Source organism: Dipodomys merriami, unplaced genomic scaffold (assembly GCF_024711535.1).
Source record: "Dipodomys merriami isolate MVZ:Mamm:240054 unplaced genomic scaffold, mDipMer1.0.p SCAF_7, whole genome shotgun sequence".
Classification (NCBI taxonomy): domain Eukaryota; kingdom Metazoa; phylum Chordata; class Mammalia; order Rodentia; family Heteromyidae; genus Dipodomys; species Dipodomys merriami.
In genome coordinates this window covers 25,260,942-25,273,828 of record NW_027206290.1, presented here as the reverse complement: position 1 = coordinate 25,273,828, position 12,887 = coordinate 25,260,942, and the positions used below count along the sequence as shown (strand labels likewise).

General features: G+C 38.5%; 1 protein-coding gene across 7 annotated transcripts in view; it reads right to left on the bottom strand.

The window, feature by feature from the left end:
- The window catches only part of S1pr1 (sphingosine-1-phosphate receptor 1), a 158,863-nt gene that overhangs the window by 127,806 nt on the left and 18,170 nt on the right, over positions 1 to 12,887 (bottom strand). For 4 of the 7 annotated variants that reach the window (XR_011368812.1, XR_011368814.1, XR_011368811.1 and 1 more), the window contains exon 2: positions 9,783 to 9,932. The exons of the other annotated variants lie outside the window; for them this stretch is intronic. The gene's annotated coding sequence lies outside the window, so the exon portion shown is untranslated. The remainder of the gene's footprint in view (positions 1 to 9,782; positions 9,933 to 12,887) is intronic. 7 annotated transcript variants of the gene reach the window in all.

Sequence of the window (12,887 nt, the reverse complement as noted above, 5' to 3'; positions counted from 1 at the left end):
ATTTTCTTTGGCAGAATTTTTTTCCCCCCTGCCCAAAGCAGAGCTGCAAATGAAAGCAGCTGTCCAGCGTGGAGGGAGTTCAAAGACCAGAGAAGAAAAAGAAAGGAGGTGGAGGTCAAATGAGGAAAAGCAACTGAGGACAGCAAGGAGACTCTTGGCAACTCTGTCTTGCACAGAAGTTTAAGGCAGGAAGCATACTCGGGGACAGATGGGTTGATAGCAGCTACGGACAAAACCATGCCTCACTAGGCTCCCAAGCGACCGAACAACTGAGCATTACATTTTTATGTGGACTTGAAATTTGAGGGCAAGAAGTATTCTTAAATATTTTCCTCTGAACTTCTAGTAGTCCATTTTTTTTGCTCCTCTTATGCATGTTTCTAAGCAATGCTAGAGATGAAAATCTATTTAAATTATTAAATGAATTCTCTTTAGTTTAATTACTTAAAAGCAGTCAAGAAAATTAGGGCGTGGCTATTCTGGACTCTTACTTCAATGGATGCATTTATATGAATTCATGTGTACCTAACATTATTTTTCAGCCATAAGATTTAGAACTTTATGATATATTAAAAAAGTAATCCTGAAATTATTATTAAAGGCTTCCAGTTGAAAGACTGCAGTTAGTTACTTTCTTTGGGGGAGGAACTTGAAAGAAGTAAAATAATTTGTAGGACATTTCAGAACATAACATTTTGGAAACAGATTTACAAAACACCTGCTGTCCTGAAGTTGAGGATTTTTAGATAAATATACAATATTCTTGGAAAATATTTTACTCATGCCTATTGTGCAAAATAATTTGCTTATTTAATACTAGTATGTGAATTCTAGAACATCGGAATTCCAAAACAGATTGAAAAACTCAATGGATGTAGACAGATTCTGGAATGCAACTTGTCTGAATACATTTTCAAGTTCAACTCTCTACATTTTTAACATAAACACTTTTCTACTGCCACAGTTTCCTAAAAATATATCTACTTACAAGTAGAATGACTGCAAAATAAGACGTAAAAATGTTTACTCTATGTAGAAATTTCATAAACGTAACTGTAGAACAGTAAACAGTTTTTACAGACTGACTGCCAAATCTGGAAGGCTTTTCTCTCCGTCAACACTTTCCCACCGTGAGAACCATTTCTCATTAACAACCAAATTGTTTTCAGATGCTGTGCTATAAGGCGTTTCCTTAGAAACCATTTGGTAAAAGACTGTGGCTTTCTTCCATAGAAATCTCAAGCAGTGAAAAGGCAGATTTTCTGGCATAAATCAAACCCAATTTCTAGGGTTCACTAAATCCTTTCTCCTCAAAATAGTGTTTTGTGACTTGATTTTAGCAGCTAATAGTACATGCCGGAGAACTGGTGTGAACCAGTTTTAAATGAATTTTATTCCATTTCTTATGTTGTTCAATTGAAATCATTTCCAGAGCTTGTCTTACCTTGATAAAGATTTAACTGCATGAGGAATGGGGACAATCTTAACATTTAACTGTGTAGCAAAATCTCTACTTTTCTTTCTCTCACCAGACATACTCAAGTGAATTAATCGTTGTAATGTGAGGACAATGCTATCTGTTCTGATTGCAGAGTGGCTGTTGCTTGTAAATATACTATTTAAAAGGAGTTGGAACAACAAAGAAGTTTCTGTGCTAGAAATGCAGGTATTTCAACTGGCTCAGCTACACAAATATATGTGTAAATATGATAGGAAGGTTATAGATGCCCAATGATAAATATAAATACACCAAAAAGCATGTGTGCCAATAATAATGTCTGCAGTGTGAACTGTGTGTGTGTGTGTGTGCGTGCGCGCACACGTGCGCGCACGCACACTCTCAATATCATTTGGCTTTTTTTGCTCAAGGTTGGTGCTCTACCATTTAAGCCACGTCTCCACTTCTGGCATTTTACTAGTTAACTAGAAAGAGGCATCTAGAATGTGCCTGCCAGACTAGCTTCAAACCAGGATCCTCAGATCTCAGCCTCCTGAGTAGCTAGGACTGACAGAATGCTTTAAATGGAAATCTAAAATGATTAGTAGGTTGGAATCATGCATTTTAATATTGCCATACTTTTGAGCACGTGGTTCTCTTTGCCAACAATACACGCTAGTCTCCCATAGAATCTTATTCCACCTTCAGACTCTATTCAGTCATCTCTATTTTCACTCAGCCACACAGGAAACTTCTACTGAGTATCCATTGTTGGCCATATTCTGTGCTGGTGCTGCATGCAGTAAGCACAACAGTGTTCCTTACTCATGGAGCTGAGGGGCTGATGCGAATCTTCCCTTCAATCCTCATTTCCTCAGTACTAGAATCATCTATCCATTCAGCAAATGTCCAACGAGTGTCTGGTCCATACTAGGCACTTGCCATAGCATCTTGCAGTTCTTTTTTTTTCTTAAGGTAAACAGAGTAAAGTCACGAAAGGAAAATATGGAGACTCTCCATTCAGAGGGTCCCCAAAGAGGAATCCCCCCATTCTTGCTTTCTAAATGTGATTCCCTTATTTGGCTGTGAATTCTTTGTGAAGAAACTCTTCATTTTTAAAAAAATTTCCCAGTACTTTGTATGATTTGCAGAATAAAGTAGGTATGAAGCAAATCCTTCTGAGATGCATCGTGCTCATGAAGTGTCTTGCTGGGTTGAAGCCACTTTGCACAACAACTTAAAGATAACAGAAAAGGTAAAATAAACCAAAGCCAAAATAAATGCTTGTTGAATCAATGGTTGAAGTGAATAAAAATCTTCTAGCTAATTGAATAGGCTTTATGCTAATTGAAAACTATCAGTAATATGTCATAGGTTTGCAGAAATATCAGTGATCCTTTGTGAAAAGTATCTGCCAAATGCTTTAAGGATGTGAAAGATGGACCCTTGAGAAATGGTCAAACTGTTGTAAGAGGTTTGGATTCTAGAGCCTCTGCTGTATCACTGAGTAAGTCTTTTCCAAGACTGAGTTGATAGCAATCTTATAGAATAAACCAAGTTTTAAGACTTCAAATTAGAAATTGATCTCCTTAGTTGGTTAAGATAGGTATCATGGCTGGGTGCTGGTAGCACACACCTGTAATCCTAGCTGTTCAGGAGACTGAGATCTGAGGATCAAGGTTCAAAGCTAGCCCAGGTAGGAAAGTTGGTGAGACTCTTAACTCTGGTTAACCAACAGAAAGCTGGGATTGGAGCTGTGGCTCAAGAGGTAGAGGGCTGGCCTTGAGTGAAAAATTCAAGTAAAGGTTTGAGGCCCTGAGTTCAATCCTCATACCATGACAGAGAGGGGTGGGGTATTATAGAAGTTTAGTTCGGGACGATTTGGATTTTAAAATGCAATTCCGCTTCCAACCTTATCTCACTAGAAGTGAACGAATCCCCAAAGTACCTACTGGTGACAACCTGCCCCTTTGGCCTATTACCCATACCTCTCTCCTCATCTCCTCATCTCCTCTCTGCTCCAAGCATACTCCTAGCAACCTTGATATCACTCAAATATGTCCAGCAATTCTGCCTCAGGACCTTGACACTTGCTGCCACTTCTGCCTGGACAACTCTTCTTTGGATTCCTTTCAGGGCTCACTTCCTCACTTCCAGTTGTCCAAACGTCACCCTTTGCTTGTATGTTTCAGCGAGGTCATCCCTGACATCATCTATCAAACAGCAAGATGAGGGCCACTCACACTCTGGATAACTCTCTAATCTTATTTAGCCTACCTCCATTTCCCCATGACCCTGTCAACACTGGATATCCTATGTGTTCACACAGGGAGGCCAGAGGCTGACTCTATTAGAATCTAAACTCTATGAGGATAGGCATTTTGCAAATTCTACAAGCTAGGTATTTTGAAAATTACAAAGCTAGTCTGTTAGCAATAGTGATCAGAAATGTGCCTCACCTATAGAAGACACCCTAAAACTATTTGTTGAAAAACTGGATTTGATCAACCTGTTGTTAGGGTGTTTTGTTAACTCTCTATATTGTGCTATGATAATAATTGTGGGCCACAAAAAGGGTTATAGGACCCAAAGCCCATGAAGGTGTGCAATTATAATTTCTTCTTTTGAACATATAATTCAGAAGCCTAAACCTACCTAGTAAAGTTGTACTTTGGCTTTTTATTCCGTCTCTCCAAATGGTTGTTTTGTGTTTGTCCATTTGTTTGGGGGTTTTGTTTTTGTGCCTCAGAATCATTACACTAGGAAATGCATCTGTAGAGTCCTAACCACTTTCTAAGCATATAAGAGTGTAGATGAAAACGGGGTACAAGAGAGAAGATGACCTCTCCTATAAGAGCATTTCATGCTACTACTGGGACCCCAAAGTGAAAGTACCATTTCCTCTGTAGAGAAATTCTTCTGAGAAAGTTTCAAGCATAGCTAATTAGTTCTGAGTGGGAATAAAAGAGAGTTACAACAGGAAACATTTCCCTTGACTATTAATTATTTATCAAACAATTTAGTAAGTCATCAAATACTAGTAAAGACCAATTGCCATTAGGTTGTCAAGACAGTGAATAGCAAAGTTTTCTAAAACCTTAAGATTCATTTAAAAATACCAGCTTTACAAAATGTCCTATATTAAAATGTTGTCACCTTCTTTCTTCCTCCATTTCTGATGATCATCCAGTGCATCTCAACCTTCCTTTGAAATATTGATGTGTTCAGTTAGAAATAAACACAGTGGGAGGGTGCCTATGGCTCGAGCCTGTAATTCTAGCCAATCAAGAAGCTGAGAACTGAGGATCAGGGTTGGAAGCATGAAAAGTAAAGTGTATGGGACCCTTATCTCCAATTAACCACCAAAATGTCAGAAGTAGAGCTGTGGCTCAAGTGGTAGAGCACTAGCTGTGAGCAATAACGCTCAGGGATAGGCTCTGAATTCAAGTCCTGGGATCAGCCTAGAAGAGAGGGAAAAATAAGCAATTGTCTGCTTTGGGTTTATTATCTTATACTAGGTTCTCATATGTGCTTAAACTTATAATTCAATGTAAATCAAGAATTGTCTAAATTATTAATTTTCCTAGTTATGAAGACATCTCTTAGCTGATATATTTAGTTGTTACTATAATTTTTCTAATTTATCCAAACCTTTTTGATCGTATTTAACACAAACTTAAACATGTGTATGCATACAACCACAAAAAACAGATCTTACTCAAATCTACTTTTCCATTTTACCTGTGATATCACATGAACATTTGACTCCAGCTATGATTGGTTGGATATGATGTGTTTCCCCCTTCCCCCTCAAAAAAGTAAATGATCCTTTCATTTTGCTTCACTTGAGAAACCTTACAGTTTTGGCATTAAAATTCCGAGAGCTAGTGTATCTCCTGGGTCCTGGGGAAAAGAAAGTGTTGGTTATCTCATAGTAAGAGATGAAGGAAACTGCAATGCCAGAAGCTTGATCTTTTTGTCTGTGTGTATACTGACTGGGCTTAAACTCAGGGCCTTGTGTGCTCTACCATTCAAGTCATGCCTCCACTATGGTATTCTACTTTGCTGGTTAATTGGAGACAATATCTTGTGGATTTTTCTCTCCAGGATGACTTTCAATATTGATCCTCAGATCTTATGTCCTGAGTAGCTAGGGTTACAGACATGAGACAACAGTGCTTGGCAGGAGCTGAATCTTTTAGGGCAGGCCATTTATCAACTTCCAAAGAAATGTAAAGTATAGATAGATGTGATTCTGAGAAGAGTCAGAGACAGTGGAATTAAATTCAGTTGGGGCAGAATAGCAATGCCTGAAGACAGACATCAAAAATTAAAGCCCAAGACCAGGCACCCATGGCTCATGCCTGTAATCCTAGCTACTCAGGAGGCCGAGATCTGAAGATCACAGTTCAAAGCTAGCCTGGGCAGGAAAGTCTATAAGACCCTTATTTCCAAATACCCACCAAAAAGTTGAAAGTGGAGCTGTGACTCAAATGTAGAGTGATAGTCTTGAGCCAAAAAGTTCAAAAGAAAGAAGGAAAGAGAGAGAGAAAAGAGAGGAACAAAAAAGAAAGAGAAAGAAAGAAAGAAAGAGTGAAAGAAAGAAAGAAAGAAAGGAAGGAAGGAAGGAAGGAAGGAAGGAAGGAAGGAAGGAAGGAAGGAAGGAAGGAAGGAAGAAAAAGAAAAAAACAAAAAGGAAACAAAGAAAGAAGAGAGAAAGGAGGAAGGAAGGGAGGGAGGGAGAGAGGGAAAGGAAGGAAGGAAGGAAGGAAGGAAGGAAGGAAGGAAGGAAGGAAAAGAAAGTAGAAAGGAAAAAAGAAAGAAAATTGAAGCTCAGTATTCTCTACTGGGTTAATATTGACTTACAAGTATTTGTGAAGCAACAAAATATAAAGCCTGTGGTAGAAAAGATAGCCCAGGTTCCATTAATTTGATAGTACTGTTGGTAGTGAAATGCTTTCTGACCTAGTGAGAAGGATCTGCTAGGTTATACACAACAATATATAGCTTTTAGACATATCTATGAAATCAAGTACAAGACAGATATAAATACAATTAAGACTTCACGGGATTCAATGTTACATACCTAAGAAGAGGCTAAGCTAAATTATAAGGCTAGCTCTTTCTGACCCAGGTCTATTGCTCCAGCAACCTTTAAATAAAGGATTCTAATATAAATGATATTCATAAATATCTACACTATTCTAGTAGTTGTGTCTCATTTCTCATTTTCCAGATTAAATTATTTTAGAGTAAAGACTATTTCTTATTTATCTTTGTATCCTTTTATTAGCAAAATACCCAGAAAGGACTAAGCATTTGATACACACTGTTGAACCAAATAAAATTAAGTAAGACATTCACATTCTAATCTTGCTACCTTTATTGATCAGTTTTGTTTTGTTGGGCTGATAGAATGTCCTTCTTTCAATCTAGACAAACTTGAAACCAAGCTTGAGCTCCAGAGTCTTTATTCATCTCATCTCTGAAATCCACTGCAGCAGCATTTTATCTTTTCATTTATGCAAATCTTATCATTCTGGGAGGTCCTAATATCTTCTTCGTATCGTGTACCATTACACTTACAGACGATAGCAAGTCCAACCTTGATTCCTTAAACCCCAGGAGTAAAAGCAGGTCCCTGAGTCTCTCCTCTCAAAAACCAAGTCAAAACAGGAATGACCATTCAAAATAGGAAAAGGATTCTAAACGTCCAGACATCATGATGCTCTGACTTGTTGTTTAGTGCACGAAAGAATTCCTTTGGTTCTCCATGAGGAATTAAGCACTGCCCCCCAACTGACACTTGGGGGCTATTCATCATGTACATAAGGATATCTTGAACAGAACAAAACATTGTCTTATGAAAATGTTTTTATTCTAAGCATTTTCTATATGAAAATATTAATAGAGAGTTGGTATAATAAAGCTGTTAAAAATGGAATAGTTGCCGTAAAATCGAAACAAAGTCTAATTACTTATGGAGGACCACAAGGCAGCAAATTAAGCTTATATCTTTATTCCTAAATGATGGAGTAAGGGGACAGATGAGATAGCAAATAAATTAAAATCATACTGCTTACTAAACAGAAAGATAAATCAGAGAACCACTTCCTATTTTTTTTCTTTTTTTTAATTTTATTTTATTTGTGAACATACTGTACAGAGGGGTTACAATTACGTGGGCAGGATAATGCGTACATTTCTTACCAAGCATTGCAGCCTCCTCCTTTTGTTTACCCTTCACATCCCTTCCCAGCCTCCCCCCTCCCCCCCAATCCCAATCCTTCTCCTTCCCCCCTTCCCCCCCCCCACCCCCCGCACCGACGTTGTAAAGCTCGTTTTGGACATGACAACTTGTACTTCTCATTATTGCAACAGGTCCACCTGTATCCTTAAACAACTGGTTTTTCCCCATTTCCTCCTCAAGTTATACTGACATCAAATATAGTGAAAGCAGGGGTTATACTGTGGGGGAGGGACATACAAAGCAACAAAGAGATAATCTTATAAATGCATTAGAAACACATGCATGAAAGAAAAAAAAACATTAAAATACATATCTAAGGGTTCATTTTCCTGACATCACATTATCTGACCTTTTCCGCTTGACTCATACATATACTAGATATTGCAAATAAGGAAAACCATGGGACCTATGTTTCTTTGGGCCTGGCTTACTTCACTTAATATAATTTTTTCCAAGTTTTTCCATTTCCTAACAAATGGGGCAATGTCATTCTTTCTGATGGAGGCATAGAATTCCATTGTGTATCTATACCACATTTTCTTGATCCATTCATCTACTGAGGGGCATCTGGGTTGGTTCCATATCTTAGCTATGGTAAATAATGCTGCAATAAACATAGTTGTGCTGGTAGCTTTAGTGTGGTCTTGTTTGTAAACATTTGGGTAAATGCCCAAAAGTGGGATTGCTGGGTCATAGGGGAGTTCTATGTGAAGTCTTTTGAGGAACCTCCATACTGCTTTCCAAAGTGGTTGAACAAGTTTACATTCCCACCAACAATGAAGTAAGGTTCCCTTCTGTCCACATCCCCTCCAGCATCTGTTGTTGTTAGAGTTCTTGATTTTTGCCGTTCTAACTGGGGTGAGGTGATATCTCAATGTTGTTTTGATTTGCATTTCTTTTATGGCTAGGGATGTTGAACATTTCTTCATGTGTCTATTGGCCATCCTTCTTTCTTCTTCAGAGAAGTTTCTCTTTAAGTCTTTCGCCCACTTATTTATTGGGCAGTTGTTTCTTTGAGGATTTGTTGTTGGGGCCACTTCCTATTTTTTAATCAAAGTTTTGTTTAACTTTTTTGCTGTTGTTTTATCATCATTTGGATTTCTGAAAATAGGATTGGTGTTGTGTCCTAAACACAAATCGTTAGTAAATTTTATTTTCTTCCAAAGGTTTGGGGAATCTCAATGTGTAACAATGCATTGCATTGATTTTTGTCAGCATCAAATATCTAATGTAACAGATACACAAAGAATACTTTGAGTGTTTTGAAAATTCACATTCAGTTCTACAATTATAGCTGTGAATGAAGAGACTATAAACCCTGAGCCGTTTTGTGACATGGAATGACCATGTTTTAAAACACTAATGGTCAAGTCAGAGGCTGACTTGATGGAGCCCAAGTGCCCAGGCTCTGTTGCATAATCACAAGTCCCTTCCTAGGCCTGGACAGAAACCCTAGAAATGTATTTAATTATAATACACTTTTTTTTTTTTTGCCAGTCATGGGGCTTGAACTTAGAGCCTGGGCTCTGTCCCTGAGCTTCTTTTGCTCAAGGCTAACACTCTACCAATTGAGCCACAGCACCACGTCAGCTTTTTTGTGTATGTGGTACTGAGGAATGGAACCCAGGGCTTCATTCATGCTAGGCAAGCACTTTACCACTAAGCCACATTACCAACCCTATAATATACTTTTGTACTGTTTGTTAAAGTATAAGGGCCAATTGTATAAGGGAAGGAGGGTCTCGTAGTTGTTTAAGTCTTCAGAGCGTAGTGTAGATTAAGTTACTACCAAAGCAAGGTAAGACAAACTCCTAGCAGTTCTCCTGCCAGACTGCATACTGGCTTATTCAGTGTCATGACCAAAGGTGCAGGTCTAGAACGCTTTCGATGATATGAATGTATCCCATGTGTTAGGTACTGAAAGCATGTGGCTAACCCAAGAAGAAGTTTGAGAGAGATTTAGTCAAGTTTGACAATAATTTTAAAATGCTAGACGATACCATTCACAACAAGTTTGAAAATATGGAGATGATGGGGGAAATGCTATGATATGGCTCTCTTGGGCAACTTTACCCCCTGTATCTAATTTCTCACCTGTTGAGTTGATGATTTTGAGAATTAAGTAAGTCAGTATAAAAGTGTGTCTGAGATGTTTAAAATGATGCCTGGTCTACAAAATCCACTGGATCATTCTTTTTGTCTCTGGGTCACCAACTGAGCTGTTTTGAACAGCCATTTCTCAATCTGAAAAAAAGGCACAAACTGATTATCTTGTAGTTCTTAGTATTTCCGATTGAGCAGACAGAGCTCTGATATTGCCCTCTCTCTAGTCTGCTATCTTGGATCTGCCCACCTCAGTAATTCTTTATACCTCCAAATGTCAACATTAATGAAACTTAATGTTATAAAATACAGCTTATCATAGGTAACCTGCATTATTTGGCTAAATTTTTATATAAATCCATTATTTAATCCTAGTTGTTTTGAAGAGCTGATTAAATCTGTAAGAAAAAATGCTAGAAGGGAAAATTGTGCATATAAATATATAATCTGAATATATTTAGTTAGCTCTTGTTTGTATTCTTGCTTATGCAAAAATAAAACTAAATCAGAATATAGAGAAACAAAGCCCCACTTCATCAAGAGGAAACTGCTTACTTAAGCTCTCCTCCACCTCATGAAGTTCCCACGATGGGTGATGTCATACTGAATCACACCATGCGAAGGACAAACATGAAATTTCATGTCAACATTGTCAAAGCTTTGAAATAGCCACATCACTGCAGACATAATACATTTTGCTTTTGGCTAGGATCCAACCATATAAGTACTTTTATGAAAAGGACTATTTTTTTTCGGTATGCTTATACTTAAGCAATATGAAATTATAGGTTCCAGCTACTCTAGACTAAGTTCCCTGGTGTGTCTAAAGTGATTATTTTCTGTAAGAAAATTATAAAGCACCATTTGGATTCCGGCATACTGGTTACAGTCAATTTTAATTACAAGCAATTCTTTTAGGATTTGCCTTGATAATTAAAGTAACTCTTTGAGAAATATGCAACTGGCAGCTACAACATAAAATCAGAGGAAATACTAAGACAGATATTATTTTAAATAATGCAATTTTTTTCGTGTGTGTGTGTGTGTGTGTGTGTGTGTGTGTGTGTGTGTGTGCAATTGCTCACACGTTCTTGTGCCTATACTGGGGCCTGAACTCACCTCCCACTTACTTGGCTTTTTTCTTCTCTTTTCTTTTTTTGTCGGTCATGGGGGGCCTGAACTCTGGGCCTGGGCACTCAGCTCTTCAGTTCAAGGCTAGCGCTCTACCACTTGACCCACAGCGCCACTTCTGGCTTTTTCCTGCTTATGTGGTGCTGAGGAATGGAACCCAGGGCAAGCACTCTACCACTGAGCCACCTTCCCAGCCCTTACGTGGCTTTTCTGATGAACACTGGTGCTCTACCACTTGAGCCATACCTCCACTCTCAGGTTTTGTGGGTTAATTGGAGATAAGAGTCTCTCAGATTTGCCTGCTCAGGCTGGTTTTGAACCTTGACTCTCAGATTTCAGCCCCTTGAATGGCTAGGATAACAGGCATGAGACACTAGCACCTCATTTGTTTTCTGAACTGTTATTGGAACTGAAAAATGCTGTCTTTCTGACTTCTCTGAAGGGGAAATAAGAATGGCCAACAGACACATGAAGAAATGCTCAACTTCTCTGGCCATAAAAGAAATGCAAATCAAAACAACGTTGAGATTCTACCTCACCCCAGTTAGAATGGCTATAATCAAGAACTCTAATAACAACAGATGCTGGAGGGGATGTGGCCACAAGGCAACCCTACTGCACTGTCAGTGGGAGTGTAAACTTGTTCAGTCACTCTGGAAAGCAGTATGGAGGTTCCTCAAAAGACTATACATAGAGATCCCCTATGACCCAGCAATCCCACTTCTGGGCATTTAACTAAATGATCACAAACAAGGCCATACTAAAGCTACCAGCACAACCATGTTTATCAAAGCATTATTCACCATAGCTAAGATATGGAACCAACCAACCCAGATGTTCCTTAGTAGATGAGTGGATCAAGAAAATGTGGTATATATAGATATAGATTGATATATATATATATATATATATATATATATATATCAATAGGTGTGTCTCTATCTCTATTAGTCTGTATATAATTTCTCAGTCTGTATATAATGTCTCACCATCTCGCTCTTTCTTCTTATGGCTTTTGCCTCTAACTACAATCCTATTTTTTCTTCTAATAACCATCCAGAAAACAGATACTTTTACTTTAAGTGCTCACTCTCTTTAGCACTTTACAGCATACCTTCCTACCTCCTCGTCACATCTAAGTCAGTACTGGATTGAAGAGTGTCATGTAAAAATTCTTGTCTACCGAGAACAGCGAATGTAACCTTCTTTGGAAATAAGATCTTTGTAGATAAAAACACCTAAAGATGAGATCACACTGGATTACATCAGGCCCTAAATCTAATCATTCTTGTCCTTGTAAGAAAAGGGAAATGCAGACACTGAAACATAGACCGACAGAGACCGTGCGAAGAAGGATGGATGCAGAAGGCTGGGGGCATGACTCAAGTGGTGGAGTGTCTGTCTGCTTTAAAGGAGGCAGAAACTGACTGGAGTGATGTCAGTACAAGCTATGGAAATGGCCAGGCTGACGGCAAGGGCTGAGGCACTCAAAATGCATGAAACCACCACAAGGCAGAAGACGCAGAAAGGATTTTCCCCCAGGGGATTCTGAGAACTTGATTTCAGCCTCCTGCCCTTCATAGCTGAGAATGTGTAACTGTCCCTTGCTTAAATGTTTTTTTCTTTCTTGCAATTGTTTCCAACATATTTATAAGATATTTCTTTGTTGCTTTGTATGTTCCTCCCCCATGGTATAACCCCTGTTTTCACTGTATTTGATGTTGGTATAATATGGGGAGGGGAAGGGAAAAAAACAAATTGTTTAAATAGAGATACAGATTGAGCCATTGCAACAGTGAGATGTACAAGACGTTATGTTGAAAAACGAAATTTACAACTTTGGCGTGGAAGGTGGGGGGAAGATGGGAAGGGATGGGAAGGGGAAACAAAAGGAGGAGGCAACAATGCTTGATAAGAAATGTATTCATTACCTTGCCCATGTAATTGTAACCCCTCTGTACGGTA